This window comes from Podarcis melisellensis (assembly GCF_964234715.1).
Source record: "Podarcis melisellensis genome assembly, chromosome: 5".
Classification (NCBI taxonomy): Eukaryota; Metazoa; Chordata; class Lepidosauria; order Squamata; family Lacertidae; genus Podarcis; species Podarcis melisellensis.
In genome coordinates this window covers 19389461-19408521 of record NC_138537.1, presented here as the reverse complement: position 1 = coordinate 19408521, position 19061 = coordinate 19389461, and the positions used below count along the sequence as shown (strand labels likewise).

At 45.5% G+C, this 19061-nt stretch overlaps 1 protein-coding gene across 3 annotated transcripts in view; it reads right to left on the bottom strand.

Annotated features, from left to right (window-relative positions):
- The window catches only part of SPTSSB (serine palmitoyltransferase small subunit B), a 66872-nt gene that overhangs the window by 15604 nt on the left and 32207 nt on the right, over window positions 1-19061 (bottom strand). Inside the window, exon 2 of one of the 3 annotated variants that reach the window (XM_081911446.1) lies at window positions 661-687. The gene's annotated coding sequence lies outside the window, so the exon portion shown is untranslated. Of the gene's footprint in view, window positions 1-560; window positions 627-660; window positions 688-5018; window positions 5198-19061 lie in introns of those variants that run through there. The other 2 variants (XM_081911448.1, XM_081911447.1) reach the window with 2 other exon arrangements.

Sequence of the window (19061 nt, the reverse complement as noted above, 5' to 3'; positions counted from 1 at the left end):
CCCCCCTTTTTTTGGGGGGGGGGGGAAGCTGTTGGATGCGCCAAACCACAACACCCCAAGGCAGCAGTAAAAGCTGCCAAGACTGCTCCTTCCTCCCCCCCCCCAGCCTTTATTATAATAAAACAGTTAAGCACCTTAAACGGCTTCACGCCCTTATGGCACGAGCTGTTCCTTTGGGCTCCACAGCAACTAAGGGCATGGTAAAAGCGTGGTTAAAGTTGTTGTTGCTGTTCTTAAAAAAAAAAAGGTGCCCCAGGAGTATTTGCTGGCATTGCTACGACAGATAATAATCATAACCATCCTATTAAGACTCGGGGCGTGGGGCTGCCCAGCCTCCAACCGCCTCGCTCGGGAAAGGAAGCCGCATCCCCGCCGCAGCCCGGAGGAAAGGAAGGGAAAAGGGAAGGGCCAGCTAGCTACTTCGTCCCCAGGCCGCCCTTGTTGCGTTTTGCCTAGCGAGGAGGAAAAAGAGAGACGGCAGCATGGCAAGAGCTCCGAGCAGGGAGGACACAAGCGCCAAGGCAGCGCCGCGCTCGGAGGAGGGGGAAGGAGGCCGTTACCGCAGTGGCGCATGGCGACGGAGGCGAGGCGGGCTTCCTGCCCCTCAGGATTCCCGCAGCGCCCGGAGACACGAGAGCATCCCTCCGTCGGCCCGCCTACCTCTAAAGTCTCTTCTGCTCCATGCCGCCGGGTCGTCGCCTCGGTGGAGCGCGGCGTCTGGGCGGCGTCTGGCACACGGGCGCGGTGGCGACGCTTTCCAGCTTCCTTCGGCAGGAGAAAGCCGCCGGGGAGGAATCTTGCGCTGCGTTAATTCCGAGCACCCCGGTCATTACGCTATGAATGGACAAGCAGCCATCCTTAAAAAAGGGGGGGGGCACCTGTGGCCCTCCTGGAGTTCTCGGAATTCCTCGCCAGCCAAGCCAGTGCTGGGGGATGATGGGAGATGTAGTCCAGCAATAGGTAAAGGTAAAGGTAAAGGTAAAGGTACCCCTGCCCGTACGGGCCAGTCTTGACAGACTCTGGGGTTGTGCGCCCATCTCACTTAAGAGGCCAGGGGCCAGCGCTGTCCGGAGACACTTCCGGGTCACATGGCCAGTGTGACATCGCTGCTCTGGCGAGCCAGAGCTGCACACGGAAACGCCGTTTACCTTCCCGCTGGTAAGCGGTCCCTATTTATCTACTTGCACCCGGGGGTGCTTTCGAACTGCTAGGTTGGCAGGCGCTGGGACCGAGCAGCGGGAGAGCACCCCGCAGCAGGGATTCGAACCGCCGACCTTTCGATCAGCAAGTCCTAGGCGCTGAGGCTTTAACCCACAGCGCCACCTGTGTCCCCATAGGTAAAGGTAAGTCCAGTCAAAGACGACTATGGGAACCAACAACAACAACAAATGTTTATTTGGCTTTACGCCCATCATGAAACACAAGACAACAAAACGAATCAAATAAAACAGCGGACTCGTACAAACCACAAGTAGTATAACACAGTTCGCAACTCACAAGGACGGATATTAGCCATTCATAAAAAGTTTCAGATTAAGATTAAAAAATTTTGGCACTACACTAAAATCAATATCTGATGTCATTATAGAAAATTCTTATAACTGTCAATAATCAGCTAACATTCCATTCCGTCTCTTGTACGAGAGGACGGCTGTTAGGAATTTAGCAACCTGTAGGGTAATATAAGGATCCACATCTCGAAGAACCCAGGCAAGCTGTAGGTCTACTGGTTTGTCAGCCATAGGCTGGATTATGGGGTTTAGTATGCTAGCACGGGCTGAACTGTACAAAGGGCAGATAAACATAACATGATGTAGAGATTCAGATGTTTTCATTTCACAAGCACACATTGAAGAGACTTGGCCCTTAGTGAATCTGTGTCTCAGCACGTTTGTTGGAAAGACATTGAACCTAGCTCTAATGAAGGCATATCGGTGAGACGCGGCCATAAGCGATGTTAAGTAGGACGGAGCACGGTAGATAGGGGTTATGCCGAAATTTAACGGCGAGCAGGCTCCACCACCAGCTACGAAATTTTGGTATAGCTCCACATCATCCAGCCTTTGATTTATACACCTTTTTGCCACATTTAGATCCAGTTTGAGCAATTCAGTGGGCGAGATCTCATAGGACAGCAATTTGGCATGGATTTTTCCTGACCACAAATTTGTGAAGTCATCCCGCCACATGCATTGAATTAGATAGTGGTTCGGGAGTTTATGCCATAGGGATATCCAATAGATCAAAACTCTCCTCCATATAACTAACTCCACTGAGGGGATCTTCATTTCTAAGCGAATAGCCGCATTACTTACGCATGTTGGTAATTTTAGAAGTCGGCGTAAGAATTGGCTTTGAAGTGTCTCTAAAGGTGAGAGGTTTGCAAAGGCAGCCCATAAAGGTGCAGCATAGGCCATTGTGGCCATCACTTTGATGCTATACACTTTCAAGGCCGCAGGGATGAATAAGGCCCCCTCAGAGTAGAAAAAACGGAGGAGGGAGTGTGATAGGGCTTTTGTCTTGTTTTGAAAATATTCAACGTGCGCTTTCCACCCTAAATTATATTGAAAATAAATTCCTAAGTATTTAAATTTATGTACTTGTTCGATTTTCGTGCCCTCCAGCTTCCATGAATAAAGTTTTCGACTCCTTGAAAATATCAGTACTTTAGACTTGGTGTGGTTGATAGACAGATGATTAGAATGGCAATATGTCGCAAAAATCTTTAGTGCCCTCCTTAAACCCACTCTGGAGTAAGAGTAGTACCGCATCATCTGCGTAGAGAAGTAAAGGACAACGGTAATCAGCTATGCGAGGGGTGTGGATAAATTTTTGTGCGACGGCTAATGGGTTCCTCATATCACTGATAAATAAGTTAAAAAGAAGCGGCGCTAAAATACAACCCTGGCGTACACCCTTTTTTACTGGCACTGGGTTAGTCAGGTCGCCAGCAGGGGATATTCTCACCCTGGCCACGGACCCGGCATGAAGTTGGGAGATAAGCCACAGGAGCCTTCTATCTATTCCCCAACAGGCAAGTTTATCCCATAGTAATTTCCTCGGAATACTATCAAACACAGCTTTCAAATCTATGAAAGCTGCGCAAAGTTGGCCCCGTCGAGGTGTCGAGTATTTCTGGGCTAAGTGATGAAGAATAATTGCCTGGTCTGTTGTGGATCGGTTTGATCTAAATCCAGCTTGCTCATGTCCAATCAGGTCAGCCTCAACTGACCACTTCATCAACCTTGTCAGCAAAAAACGGGCATATATTTTCCCAATGGATGACTATGGGGTTGCAGTACTCATCTCGCTTTCAGGCTGAGGGAGCCGGCCTTTGTCCACAGACAGCATGGGCAGCATGACTAAATTGCTTCTGGCAGTGGCTTGGCGTGGGTTGTCAGCACCCGGGGCAAGGCAAGTAATTTGCGCCCCCTAACCCATGGATTTGCGCCCCCTAACCCTAACCCCCAGATGTTGCGCCCGGTGCGGCCGGCCCCCCTGCACCCCCCATGCTACACCACTGGCTTCTGGTGCAACAGAACACTGTGACAGAAACCAGAGTGCATGGAAATGCCATTTACCTTCCCGCCACAGTGGTGCCTATTTATCTACTCACACTGGTGTGTTTTCAAACTGCTAGGTTGGCAGGAGCTGGGACAGCAACAGAAGCTCAAATCACCAACCTTTGGTAAGCCCAAGAGGCTCAGTGTTTTAGACCACACTGCCACCCACGTCCCAGTAGGCCGAAGGCTGCTCCCACTCCCCACCCTCGAGAAAAGGCCTGCTCCCACCAACCACCTTGGAGATAACTGTATAAAAGAGAACTGCAAACTCCTTCACACCACACACTGTGCCTTCAAAGCACCTTTGAAACCCCTTTCCCCCCTCAAAGAATTCTGGGCCTTGAGGTTTACACCTCGCAGAGTTAGAATTCCCACCCCCACCCCCGTCAACAAACTGCAGTGCCCAGAATTCTTTGAGGGAAGGAACATGTTCCCAATGTGGTTGGAAAGGGCCACATGAAAGGGGATCTTCTTAGCGGCTGTATGCTCCAAAGTCAAGCATTTAAGTACATAGAGTGAGGACACCATGTGCTTCAATTTCATAAGAATGGTCTACATGCTCTGTCATGAACAATGGAACTCCCCAGAAAACACAAGTCAAGAACACGTTGGCGTACTCGCAATAATTTGTCCACGCATGCACAGAGAAAATAGTAGATCTTGCAGAAAGGCAACCCCTGGAGAATAGCAACAGTTGTTGCAAAACATCCCTAATTTTTATTGTATAATTGTATAAATATAAGATTATTGCATGATCTTAGAAGCGGCACAGCTGTGACTATCATGAAGAGACCCTGCACTTCTGAATTTGCCACCATACCACTGTGTTTGACGTAACTTGTGAAAGAGGGAACATGCAAATGTTTCTCCATAGATTCAGGGGAGTCTTTAGCATATGCGCCGCTGGGGTGCAAAAATCTGCCCAGCACCCCCAAATCATTGAGTCTGACAAGCGGCGCTGTTGTGAATGCCAAGCGCCGCCGGCGGCACGGCGCGTCTTTGGTAAATGAGCACACAAATTTGATACATTTTGGTAAAACCTAGGTATATATGTATTTCGTTTTTCTAGCTTGATCAAAATTATTTATTATTTCATTACAGGTAGATAGTTAAGAGCTTAGGCGGCTTCAGCGGCAGGGGCCTGGGGCCGCCCAGAATTCGGTGCCCAGGTGCCCCACACCCCTTGCACCCCTGGGTAAAGACGGCCCTGCATAGGTTACCTCGAAAGTGCATAGTTGGAGGCTGTTAGATGTCTCAACAATTACAGTTTCTACTTTTTGCTCTCCAGTATACATAGCAAGCAACCCTCTTAGTGTCCTCAAAGTCAATCAGGTGTGTATTATCCCATTTGCACTTGCAGGCCTGTGGTGACAAACCTCCCATCCCTTTGTTTGTTAACTGAAGAACCAGATGGCACCTATTTAAGGAACCTGGAGGTGATCCAGGGACACTCACCAGCCACTCCTTTTTATGTTAAGATCACTGTGCTGCAAACTTTATAATGCTGGACATCTCTTTGAGGATTTAACTGAGGCTGCTTTTTCACTTTTGAACTTGTTTCATGGTGATCTTTTATGCTGCAGATGATGGGACAGCGCAGCAGGCTGATGTACTGTGGATCACAAAGGTTAGAACTTGACAGTTGGAGGCTGTTAGATGTCTCAACAGTTACAGCTTCTGATTCTTGCTGTTAACTGTCCTTTCCTGTATACATAAAAACCAACCCTCCTAGTGTCCTCAGAGCCAATTATGTGTCATGTGAACAACCTCAGACTTTTAGGAAAGGTGGGGTGCGAAGGAAGGCTACATTTCTTGGTGCGTTTGGCCGGGAAAAACAGATTCCCTGAGGATAAGGGATGTGGGTTCAAGGCGTCCCTGTGATGAACAGCTCGGTTCGTGTCAGCAGTTCCAGTGCACATCCTGCCAAGTTCGTGGGAGGGATTGCCACCCGTGCCTGAGTGGACACACTGCAAGGACCGGAGAAAAAGCAACGGCTGAAAGAAGGTACCTCGAGGACAAAGGTAAGGCTCCACAGGGTATAGGTGGGAGCAAGCTCCACATGGTTAGGTGGGAGCAAAGAGAGTTTGATCAGCTCCGCCAGCAGGGTAGGAGAAGTGCCACTGGTTTTGGTTTTGCCCAGAAAAGCAGCAAAAAAAGGTTCTGCTGGGCCCCGGTTGAAGTCTAAGCACTGCCGGTTGTGGTTGGTTGTTGGTTTTGTGCCCAGAAGAAGCAGTAAAAAAGGTGCTCTTGGGCCCTGGTCGAAGTCTAAGCGCTGCCAGTTGTGGTTTTGGTTTTTGGTAAAAAAGGGGATTGGGGGAGGTGCATGGGTTTTTCTGAATGTGTGTGTGGGGGGGACACTCCAGTGAATGTTTTGAGTGTGTGAGACGTTGAAAGCAAAGTCTGGTCTGTGACTGAGCGAGAGAAATGACGTTAGGAGGACGGGGTGTCCCAGTGTTCCAGGGTCCCAGGGTCATGGAGAAAAAGCAGTAAAACACTCCCACGACCCCCCTGCGATGTTTCCTGAACAAACTGGAAAGATGCCACAAAGGGAGAAGATTGGGGATTTTAGAAACTGGAAAAAAATAGACTCCAACACTTATGTGAAGTTCCTGTCCGTCCCCCATGGCTTAGGAAAAGTAGAACTGTGATTACCAGTGCCGTGCCAAACTGTGCCCAGTATGGCAGCAAGTACAAGTTAGGGGAAAAAACCCCAGCAGTCTTGCCAGACCCAGAAGAGGAAGGAGGAATAATTAGCCCCCCTCCACCCTATGCAGCAACTGCACCAGGGCTAAATGAGGTTCCTCCTACCCAACCCCCAAGCAAAGAGAGTGAGGAAGAAAGAGAAGAGGAAGTTGAGAATGGTGAAATTCAGAAGGAATCAGGTGAAATGGACAAGCAGACAGGCCAAAGAGTATTTCAGTATGTGAATTGGCAGAAAGAAAAGAGCAGAAGATTTTAAAGAGCCGCGTGAGATAGAGCCAGTAAGCAATCCAAAAGAGTGACCTGGATGTGGCTTCTTGGTTCTAGAAGCAGCACAATGCAAGGATGAGAATTGGCAGACAGAAAGAAACAGAAGGGAAGGCTTTGAGAGCCGCATAGGACAGAACTGTTAAAAAAAAAGAATAAAGGACAATTAAAGCCCGAGGGGTTAAAATCCCTAGGATTACAATATTGACCATTGAGAAAATCTGCAAGATACATGCCCTCAGGGCAGCGGACAATACTGATGTTGCAATTGAGGCAGCTAAAACTCCACTTTGATGGCCCCACCCCACCGAGTGTACGACCCCCCTGGAGTCATCCGACGCCCAGGACCACGGACCTCCAAGCACCCTAAATCAGAATCCTTCTTTCAAAGAGGACCCGGCCAAAATTAGGGGTTTGTCTTCAAACAGCCAGCAGCCAGAAAGCCAAAAATGCAATCCCGGAGGGTGTCCACGGGAGGGGCAGAAGACGCCTAGGGAAGAAACCAGTGTGCCATCTGCAGGCAAGAGAGTCATTGGGAAATGGAATGCCCACAGGCCCCACTCCCCACAGGCTGGGAACAGTAACCAAAGTTCCGATGCCATGTACCCAGCCATGAGCCTCTACGTTACAGCCACAAGCCCAGCCCTGAACTCCAGAAAAATCAAGGCAGAGTGCAAGAACAGGGATACCCCATGGCTTGGACTCCACCTCACCAGCCGGGAGCACAGGCAATTGCCCTGAGAGGTGACAAAGAAACTTACTAGGGTAAACCAGGCCCAACAAACGCAGGTTCCCAGAAGCTGCCTGGCCCCGATCCAACAGCACACAGACTAAGATTTCTCAAAAATGATTTCTTCTCATCTCTGTTCTTGCTAAAAGACTGTTGCAGAAGCAAGTGAACTAACTGTTTCTAACATTCATTCATGCAGTAACAGGACATCAGCTTTTCCCCCCTTGTGCCAGGCGCTTGGAGTAGCTTATCTCTTGGCAGCTATCTCAGAAGGACACTGCTGCATTCAGCCTGCTACCCTGAACCTTTCTGGATTTACAGTTCAGCCACATAAACCCAGAAGGCCAAGAGTTACCCACCCCCCTGCCCAAGCACTAACCTGAAGAGTGACTTTCTTAAAAAGCAAGTGAATGCTTTCTGTGAACTTTGTCAAAAAAGTTTTTCTTTTTAGGAGTTACTGAAGAAGTGCAGCATGCTCGGATCAAAACGCTACTGCAACATAGGAATTGATGCTTGGAGGAATTTGAAACTTTGGCAGAAGCAAGGAACGCATTGTTCTTTCTACAGACACTGGCAAATGAACTGAAATTTGCAACATGGCTTAAAGCTCTGAAACTTAGAGCAGACGAATGAGACTTTTAAAAATCTCACCTGGCAAAAACTTAACCCAAGGAACTGTTAACCCCTTGCAAAGTTTCCTGCCAAGCATACCCTTTTGAATTAATGTTTGCTAGGCCTATACCTTATGTGCAAATGTTATCTATCCATTTGTTCTGTGCAATCGCTGCCGTTTTGTTATCTCTTCTCTTAACAGGTGAGCTTTTGCCGGAACGCCTTGTGCCTTGGTCGAGCCTCTGCATCCAGATGGGGACCCAGATGCCCAGACATCGCCCCAGCCTTGTTGGAAGGGACCCAAGATGCCCAACGCCCACCAGACGACCCGACGCCTGTGAGATGACCACCCTGCCCTGCAAACGTCACTCCTGGACGCTGGCGTTTTGCACTGCTCAAGAATCCAGCATGGATTGAAAGAGGACATTTTCTCATTTTCTTTTCTTTCCCTTTGCATGTTCAGCTTTATAGAAGGTTGCAGGGCCCCTGGATAGCTTTACAACACCCCTGCAGAGGAGGGTATTTGTGTGGGACGTTCAATCAGGGAAATTATGCCCCAGCCCGCTTCCACCTGACAGAGCTCCACCCAGAGCCTCCAGAACGTAATTAAAGCCCCCTTTGAACCACAGCACCAACTTGGTAATAACCCTGTGCATGAATGGCACAGATAAGGCTAGGTTCACCGAATTACTGGCTGGCTTTGTGTCAATAAATCAAAGAGCGCCAGTGACAATCTGCAATCGTACTTTCCCAGCCCAAACCGTTACACCTGAGTCTACGCCAGGAACTTTTTCTGGCTGCAATGTGGGCTTCAGAAAGGGGGGCACGCATGCTTCGCCCCCAGATTATAGCGCTGGCCCAAGTATACCAGCCTGTACCTTCTTGGGACGAGCAGCCTGTGCCTTCCTGGGACGAGCCTTTTTAAGAAAAAGGCTGTCCAAAGATTAAGAGGGGGGAATGAAGGAAGGTGAAGACAGGTGACCTCACCTAGGCCCGAAGTCACCCCCCACCAAAGCAGGCTCAAAGCTTCTCAGAGCTTTTCAACAAAGGTAGGGAACACAGTCCATTGTTTCTCAGGCCTTTCTCATGCCTTCTCGCCTTGCTAAAGAACCACATTGCAACTTACTTTCTGTCCGGGAACCATGCCAGAACAAGAGATTGAAACATATCTGAACACTCTGAAACCCCTTTCCTGGGAAGAGTCCAATAGTCCCAAGACAGCTCTCTGTTCATGCTCAGAGGACTCCTGAGGGAGGAGAAAGGGGGAGGGAACTGGAAAGGGGTATATATACTTGTGCACATGACTGTGAACTTCGTGCATGCTTTTTGTGACTTATCACACTTGCTCCTTCTACCAGTTCATGGATGGTAGAAATAAAAACCTTTTCTCCGAAACTATTCCTTGAGTGTCTGTTGACTCCCACTTCCCTCTCCCAGGCGCAATATTTTTCCCACCCGAGGGCAAAGCCTCATAAGGCTACACTTTCCTGTATACATAAAAACCAACCCTCCTAGTGACCTCAGTGCCAATCAGGTTTCATGTGGACAACCTCAGACTTTTAGGAAAGGTGGGGTATAAGGCTGCAGCACTACATATGCTTACTTGGAAGCCAGTCCTACGGTGGAGCTTACTTCTGAATTGTTGTTTAGTCATTTAGTCATGTCCGACTCTTTGTGACCCCATGGACCAGAGCACGCCAGGCACTCTTGTCTACCACTGCCTCCCGCAGTTTGGCCAAACTCATGCTTCGAGAACACTATCCAACCATCTCGTCCTCTGTCGTGCCCTTCTCCTTGTGCCCTCAATCTTTCCCAACATCAGGGTCTTTTCCAGTGAGTCTTCTCATGAGGTGGCCAAAGTATTGGAGCCTCAGCTTCAGAATCTGTCCTTCCAGGGAGCACTCTGGGCTGATTTCCTTAAGAATGGATAGGTTTGATCTTCTTGCAGTCCATGGGACTCTCAAGAGTCTCCTCCAGCACCATAATTCAAAAGCATCAATTCTTCGGCGATCAGCCTTCTTTATGGTCCAGCTCTCACTTCTATACATCACTACTGGGAAAACCATAGCTTTAACTATACGGACCTGTACTAATTCACACAGATAGCTGGTTAAAAAACAATGCTGTCTGGGTCTGCCATCATCCCACACATTGGTTTTGTTCCCATGTAATGCTAAGATAAACCATAATAACCTAACAAGAGCTGGCTGGATCAGGCCAGTGTCTCATCTATTCCAGCATTCTCTTCTTACTGTGGCCAAGCAGAGTCTGCCAGCACGACCTGAGTCAAGAGCATTGTCCCCTCCTGTGGTTTTTAGTAACTGATATTCCAAAGCCTACTGCCTCCGACCTTGTGGGCAGGCATAGCCATCTCAGGTAGAGCCATTGGTAGCCTTATCTTCTCTGAATTTGCCCAGTTCTCCATTGAAGTTGGTGGTAATTGAAGTAAGAAAGCCTGTTGAAGGGAGGGAAGAAAGTCAACGCTCGGCAGAGTGTGGGGAAAGAATGTGGGTAAACAACTGTTAAATTTCACTGTATTTTGTTTGTATTAAAGGAAAAACCAATAAAAAGCATTTACAAAAGAAGAAGAAGAGGTTGGTGGCTATCGCTGCCTTCTGTGGGGCCAAGTTCCATAGTTTAACTATGTGCTGTGTGAAGACCATGGCTTATTTAGAGTGAATGTGCTGGCTTACAGGGAGGAGATTGCAGCTGCTTTGCTCGTTCCCAGGCCTTTTAGCTCAGTGTGGCATAGAAGACAGGGATGGCCCATCCTGTTTTGACACCTGAGGCAAATTGCGAACATACTGCTCCCTGTCCTCCCCCCCAATGCCCCCGTCTTGCCAAACCGGGCCGGAGAAGATGAGCTTTGGTGCTGTTCTCAGGAACACCACCTCTTGCCAAACTCTGCAAGAGCTTGGCGTTCTACAACGTGTTGCTGCTTGTTGGAATGTCTCCCTTTTGCTGGTGAGACGGGCATTCTGGCAGTGGTGGGGAGTGCGGGACACCACCTCTTGTACTTCTGCCACCTGAGGCAGGTGCTTCACCACGCTTCATTGGTGGGCCGGCTCTGATGGCAGTTAAACCAAGGTTTGGTTTAGCATGCCACTCAAACCTGGAGTAGTGGTCATGCACTGTTTTCCTTAACTGCACAAGGTGTGTTCTTGGTTACTAATAATTGCTAAGGAATAGCACTTAACTGTGATCCTAGGTTCGGATGACATACTCAGGCTCACCTCAGCATTGCCCTGAGCTCAAAGGAAAGTGGCAGAGCAAAACAGGTGTGAGCTCCTCTCTGGGTGTCTCTTTACACTCTTTCTTTACACATTCCCTCTTTACACTTTGAGTAACTCTCCTTTCCTCATTATGTGTAAAGCAGTTCCAAGAAGACTCTTGGAAGCCACAAATAAAAACATCTTGCCTTTGCTAATCTCCAGTAGATTGAATTGTGCTTTAAAAACAATTAAATGGGCGACAATAAATGTTGGAAATGTAATGAGACTGAAGGTACATTCTTTCACCTTTGGTGGACATGCCCAAGGATTAAGACATTCTGGGAGATGATTTATAATGAAATGAAAAAGATATTTAAATATACCTTCCTGAAGAAACCAGAGGCCTTTCTCCTGGGCATGGTCGGCCAATTGGTGCCAAAGAAGGATAGAACTTTTTTAATGTATGCAACAACAGCAGCAAGAATACTCATCGCAAAGTATTGGAAGACACAAGATCTACCCACCCGGGAAGAATGGCAGATGAAGTTGATGGACTATATGGAACAGGCGGAAATGACGGCAGAATCTGAGACCAGGGAGAAGAGTCGGTGGAAGAAGACTGGAAAAAGTTTAAAGACTATTTACAGAAATACTGTAAAATTAATGAATGTTAGAAAAATGTTGGAATGACGTTATATGGCTTTAGTAGAAATGTTATAAGGAACTAAGTACAAATAGATTATTACTGTATTAAAGGGAAAAACAAGGTTAAAATATGTTAAGATAATTACAGGACAGAAAACAGAGGAAGATGGAAAGGAATTGCTGAAACAATTAACAGAAGTGGAATACAAAAAGGGAGGTGTGAGGAGGTCGTTGAAACAAGTGAATGAAAGATAAGATATTGAAATAGTTTGCTGTGTCTTAAATTGTTTTTGGTTTGTTTTGTTAGTTTAATGTCTTAGTGTTAGTGTTATGTAGTGTTTCTGTTTTTGTATTGTACTGTATTGTCTTGTTTAACTTTTTTTCTTTTGTAGTGTTTAAACTGTTGGGAAAGTAATAAATATTATTTTAAAAAATAAAAAAATAAAATAAAAACAATTAAATGGGAAATGGGAGTGTCACAGCAAATCCTTAACAAATGAGATCACAGGTTTTTGACAGAAGACTGACAACCTGGAGCTAGTTCAAATGAGTCAGAATTGTAACCCTTTGCTACGTTTGTAAAAAGAAGATTCATACTTGCAATAATGATACCTTCAAAGGACTAAGATTAATGGGTCTTATATAAAGCCTAGTGAACGCTGAATAAAACTTGCTCTAATGCTATTAAATGGCAATGGCCCCAATGATGCAGAGGGATGTAATTTTTCTACAACTCCATCACAAGGAAGTGTAATTAATAGATGCCATGTTCTGACATTAACTTAATCCATAGTTTAGTGCTGTGTGGGTGAGACTCGTATGGTTTTATTGTGTTACAAAAGGCAGGTATTATATTGTTTTGGCTTGCAAAGGCTTACTACTTCTCTGACAATTTGCAGAAGGAAATGGTGATATTAAACTCTTGTTGTATATTTAAATAAGTAAGGGTGCAATCCAAACCCTGTTTATATTGTACTCTGGGTGTTTTTTGAATTGAGCGCAGGTATTGGATGCTCAGATCCATCACTATTGCCCAGAATTAAAGTATAGTCCCATCTTTAAACTGATTTATGGAAGAGGGCAATGTTAGCTGGGTTGACCTGCAGTTGAAGGAGATTGCCTGCTTGTTGTTCTAGGAGCTGATCAAGACATTTCAGACACATTTTTTTTGGGGGGGGGGTTTGAACAAGTAAAACATGTTTCCACATTAATCCAGAAAAACAACTGTGACCTGGCCATCAGGAATTTGGAAAATTTTGCCCTAGCTCTGTTATGTTTTCTGAATTCTGTTCTGTTCCATTTGTACTACTCTTAGAAAGGTTAGGTAGGTAGGGACATGTCAGGCACTGGGCAGAGGAGGAATGGTGGAGACCACCTCCCGAGCCTGACCCTTCCAGAGAAGAAGAAGACAGTTCAGAATTACAACAGGGGTTTGAGGGAGGTCACAGCTCAGAGGAAAATGAGGGGAAAATACACCCAACTCTCTTTTTCAGGACATCATAGTACCATTTCCTCTACATTTCTAGATGTTGAGGTGGTAAAACAGGATGGATACTTACTTGTGAAACCTTTTAGAAAACCCACTGATTGTAATTCTTTATTGCATTATTCCTCCTTCCATCCCAGGCATCTTAAGGATAACTTACTGTACGGCCAACTATTGAGAATTAAGAGGAATTCCTCATTACAGAATGATTTTTTTAAGTAGAGCTGATGGCCTGTCCAATTCTTTACGTTCCAGGTGATATCCTAACCGAGTGATTAATTTGGCGAAAAAAAGATCCTTAGCTAAGGATTGCTCATCACTTTTTTCCCTAACGCCACAAACATTGTCCAATACACGGATCACGGGATCCTTAGAATTTACCACGTATTCAGATAGGATCATTAGGATCATAAGAAAACACTGGCATATCTTGTGGAATGTCCAAGGCTGTTCTGATTTTCCACTTACTGGCCTTAGAAAAACTCGGTCAATTAAAGGCATATTGGTCCATTCTGACCTTACATTGGGCACGTTCTCCCACTAGTTCCAGCCTGTTGGGTCATCATAAATGGGGTAGATGTGTATCTTGTCCTTTTGTTTTACAGACGAAAGAGATCTATGATGCTCCCTCTAGCTTTAGATTTACCACCCGTCATTTCAGTACGTGTCAGACCAAAGATGGTATTAGGGATACCTAATAAGATGCCCTTGCAATCTGCTTTACATTGGATTGACCACACAAGTGGTCGGTGTCTGTGATCCCACATTAGGAATCAAGTCATGGAGGCACCTTCAGTTGAGCACTTTGTAAAATACCATCATGCAGATACAAACCTACTTTACACAGTCCTGTGGGTTAATCAGAGAAAATTTGGGGTGAGGAGAGATCACGTCAAATTACTACAAATTACTACTAACCAACAAGAAACTAAATTGATTTAACTATTAAAATCCCTGCACCCTGGGGGTTTGAACACTGAATTAGATTTTAATTGTTTTATTTAAGTTTTCAGACAAGATGGCTACTGTTTGTGTCCTCTATGCTAGATTTTGGATATTGTATCTTTAAATTTCTTGAAATTGTATGTGATTCAGTGTACCTGTGGGTTGCCTTTATAATGCTACTAGGATTCTGCCAACAGTATCAGCTTACTACACTTTTAAGTGATTGCTGATCCATGGCTATTTGATGTACCCGCAGGGATAATTTATTTGGTATGTATTTATTATTGGTTGTTTATATGCAGGTCTGTCATTTTGATTTCTGTATTACTTGAATATAATGGATTTCATTTCATATTATTGCCAGCTGATGAAGAATTATCATTGAAACAGTTCATTATCCCGTAAGAACTGTTCTGTCTGCTGCTGTGCTCGGAGTACCATATTTCTACGTTCGGAGCACCTATCACCACACATTTGCAGGATGTTGACTGTGGAAAGGCATTTTTCCCTCCATCTTAGTGTTCTTTGATAGTGACTGACCACGCCTACCATTTCTGTTTATTTGACTCCTATTATTTGTGATTACATGTCTTCTGTTCATGAACTGTGAAACAGTGTAATGCTATAAATATTTTGTGAGTGCATTATTAGCCACTTGTTGCTTGTGGTTGTTCAGAGCCATTGGCCCAATTGGCTGCAGGAATACGATCTGGCCTGCGATAGGGAGGTCCAGGACCCAGGGAGGTCCAGGGCCCACCTGCAAAACCACCTGCTCAAAAGGGGGCAAACAGACTACTCATACAGATTCACTCATGTTCCAACACAGATATCTCACATGAAGACTCCTTGCCCTTAAACTTGCAGGTCTTGTGTTATGTACTGAAGTTCTCATCCTGGGCCAGCAGGGGGATACTGTAGATAGTTATGCAAATAAGGGATCGAAAGTGACGTTCAGTGGATAGTTTTAGAAAATTGTTACAGTTACGTTGTACTGGAGCTCTATATAAGCAGGCTGACTGAACCCTTCAGTTCAGTTCAGTTCTGGCCTGTGAATAAACAAGAGCTGTTTGAAGAATCGCTGTGTCATCTGATATGTTCACCCACAACTTAACATCTTGCATAAGATATGGAAAGATGTGCAATGCATGTGTTGCTTAAATATGACCCAGAAGTTTGTACCCACTACTTCCATAAAACCACACTTTCCTTCAGTGGTTGGGAAACCTGAAAGTTTCTAGTCATCTGTGTCAATCTGGTGAGTCAATCAACATATAGTGCACATCATGCCCCAAACTGGCCAGCGCACCAATATTCATCGGATTGCAATTGAGGTTTGATTTTCCTCAATAGCAACTCAGTAGAATGGAGTATAAAACTTGCCCAGTAAAAAACAAAAAAACCTGGTTGTATTTTGTATTCTCATTTTTGTACATTATGTTGCGAACTGCCTTGCCTATATTTGAGGCTTCCACCATGTTTCTGGCTGTAAAATTCACCAGTTGCCTGAGAGTTTGTTCTGTTTTTAAATTACCATGTGTTTGAACCTTTTAGTGCATTCCCTAGTTTTGTTTTTCAGGGACTTTTCTCTTGGCTATAACCTGAAGCATTATCTCAGGGCCACCCACAGTTGGCTACAATCTATGTATGCTGAAGGTTTAACACAGATAAACGTAAGATAGTATGCAGGTGTATATGTGGACCTGAGAAGAGACCACACCCTTTTCCAGGCTGTAATCTGCACTTCCAATAAACCTGAGGGAGTAAATACATCTGGCATACATTTACTACCACAGTAATGGATTCACAGGATTAGCAGATTGTCCTCTAGTAACATAAATGAGGAATGCAAGCACGAGAACTGTACCAGAATATTGTGTGTGTTTGTGTGTTGAAAGAGGAAAAGAATATTTCCATAATCTCTGAGTATGTTAAAAATCCCCCTTTCCTTCAAGCAGCCAATCAGGACATTCTTCTTCTTTTACTTGTAAACGATAATCTTGTAGTTTTATTCAGAAACAGGCACTCCCACTTGCTGTCTAGGTCAGTGTGGCAGCAGCGGCCACATTGGGAAGGATTCTGCTCCAAGGTTATTTAGGCAGAACTGTCATTTACCCAAAGGTATGGAGCTCCTTTCTTACCTTAGAGGGGGGGTAAGAAGGAAAAACACACATGCATGTCAGAAAAGCGAAAACCAGAAAGAAAATGTTTGGTCCAGAAAACATAGTAATAATGGCCATGAAAAACAACATTGGCTGGAGTGGAATATTCCTTTGGTCAGGTGTGGCTGAGTTCTGTGTTTGTGGTCACTGCTGCAGGCTGAAAGCTAGAAATACATTTTTCTGCATCCACAAACCCCTTTAGCAGGCTGCATAGTAAAGCTAGTGCAACAAGGCAGTGACTGCCCCTTGCAGCACGGACCAAGAATCTCTGGTTCTCCATTCCATTTTAGTGTATTCCCCTTGAACACACAAAGTACAGATGGAAGACGGAGAAATCCAATGGTAATTAATCCCATGACAGCCCGGCTGTTTCCTGGGGTGTGGCCACTGTCGCATGCTGACAGCTTCTAGAAGCCACAGTTGAGAGCTGAGTGCAGGATGGGGACCAAAGGTGGACCAAACTTCCCCAGAAGGAGCAGGCGTCCTCTGCCAGAGGTACTACCCGTCCCCTTAACACCCCATACATCTCAAGCTACAGGTAACCCACATCTTATGCAGGGGTTATGTTCTGGGGATAGTGTGTTTATGCAAAAATGTGTATGCTTGCACACACCCCTTGAAACCACCCCATGCGAGCAGTCTTACCTTCTAAAGTCAGTGCACCAAATGGACCTTACTCCCGCAAACAAGGCAAACAGCTTTTAAGCAAACCAGAGAGCTGAAAAGCTCCTTCTGTGCTGGGAAACCCCTGCACAAAAGAGCTTTTAAGCTGTCTGCCTTCTGCACATTCGGCCTTCAGCAGTTGAGATCACACATGTGAAATGCACATAAGTTGCGAGTTAACTGCACAATGAAAAGCCAAAGTAGACAAACAAACAAAAAAAAGTGTTTGTGTTGTGAGAGCAGTGTCCTTTCCCACCATCCCCTGGGAGATGGTGCGCCACTTCAATTCTCGCCTTCAGGGTTTCCTCAAACGTTGGCATTAGAAGAATGACATTTCCAAATCTTTACGTGCGAAAGTATTTGAAGCAAAACAAAAATCAAGGGAACAGCTGTAGCCAACAAACAAGAATGAGGAAAGGCGCAGAGAACGACAATCAACAAACAGTACAAGTATTTATTTCACTGGTGCCTGAGGGTTTTGCTCACAGTGCTAGGGAAGGCTCATATATTCCTTACAGCTGTGGGTCTATTCATCTCTAATGGCCAGGTCTGTTGATGTCCACAGCAGTGTTGGCTCCCTTCAACTTGCCTCAAGGACTGTTGAGCCCCTTCATGGTTTCATCTCTCATTGGGGCCTCGGGTTTATTTATAGCTGCTTAACAGTTTTGGTCACCCTTCTCCACAACTGCTCACGGAGGCATACTTTGCACAGAGCCTTGAGGCCCAAATTGACGTGATCTTTTTCATGCAGCTAGCTTTTATGTAGTTTTCGTTAACAAATATTTTGCAACAGCCTTGGGATGGGCAGTACTGAGATAGATCAGGGCACTGGCTTAGGGAAAAACTGGGCGTCCTTTGGCCCTGTTGTGCTATCAATCAGACTTGCTCCCCCCCCGACTTGCTATTTACACTTCCCCATGTACATGCAAACCTTTTTTTAGGCTCACAGGCATTTCTGGAGTGGAGTGACTGCTGTGGGTGCCACTGCATCTGGTCACTTTTCTCCCCACTCTTCCAGATTAGCTGCCGAGAGACACAAAGCAAACAAGTGCAAATGCACTTTGCTTTCTCCTGACTTGCACTGACTCGTTCCCGTTACCCATCACCTTCTTGTTCTTTAAATCACAGTCAGCCTCTGCTTACTATATGATTGTAGCAGATCCAGGTTTAAGCACACTAACTGGAAGCCACAGTCACATCTGGTTTGGCCCTTCCTTATCCTGCTAGTAAATCTGCCCCCATCATGGGTTACTGTCTCGTTTTGTTGTTGTTGCTAACTTTGGATGGTCTATTCTGTTTCAGGGGCATTATTTTACAAAGCGTTTAGTTTTTGTGGAAAATAATTTGCAGGCACATGTTCAGTCCTTGTTGATCAGCCTTGCAATGTAATGGAGCAGGGCAAAAGCAATGTACAAAGCAGTGGAGCCTGTGGCTCATAAGACAAGCCGGTCTTTATAGTACCAGGCAGAATGGATTGTGTGATTTTAAAATAGATCCATATTATGCATACGGAATAAGCATGGCATAAAGGCTTTGAAGTATTGCTGACTTCTTCATGGCAAAAATGCTTCTGATTGGGTAAGGTTGCCATCTGCTGGATGTATCTTGCTGTTTTGGGTTGAATAGCTTCACAATATGCCTTCATTTGGCACATGCAGTGGTTTCCTAATAACACCTTTCTGGGTGTCCTGATTTTTACTTTTTGAAATATGGCAACCCAAGTAGAGACAAACAACTAAGATGATCTGTTTATTCAGCATTCCTACTGAGGATGGTGAAAGGCTGCTTTTATTCAGATTTTTTTTGTTTGTTTGGCTCCATTTACTGCAGCATTTCGCATATAAACCTTCAATTGTTTTCAGTTGGCATCACTTTGCTATCTCTTCTCCTTCTAATCAGTCGGCGAACAGGGCTTTTCTTAAGATCCTTCTGGTGCAATGCAAATCATAAAATATTTTCCAAATGCTTTGTGGGAAAATTCACAATACACAAACAAATCATACAAACCTTTGTGATCTTTGATGCGGTACTGAAGACTTTGAGCAGTGAAGTCCCAAGTGCAAATCTCACCTAGGCCGT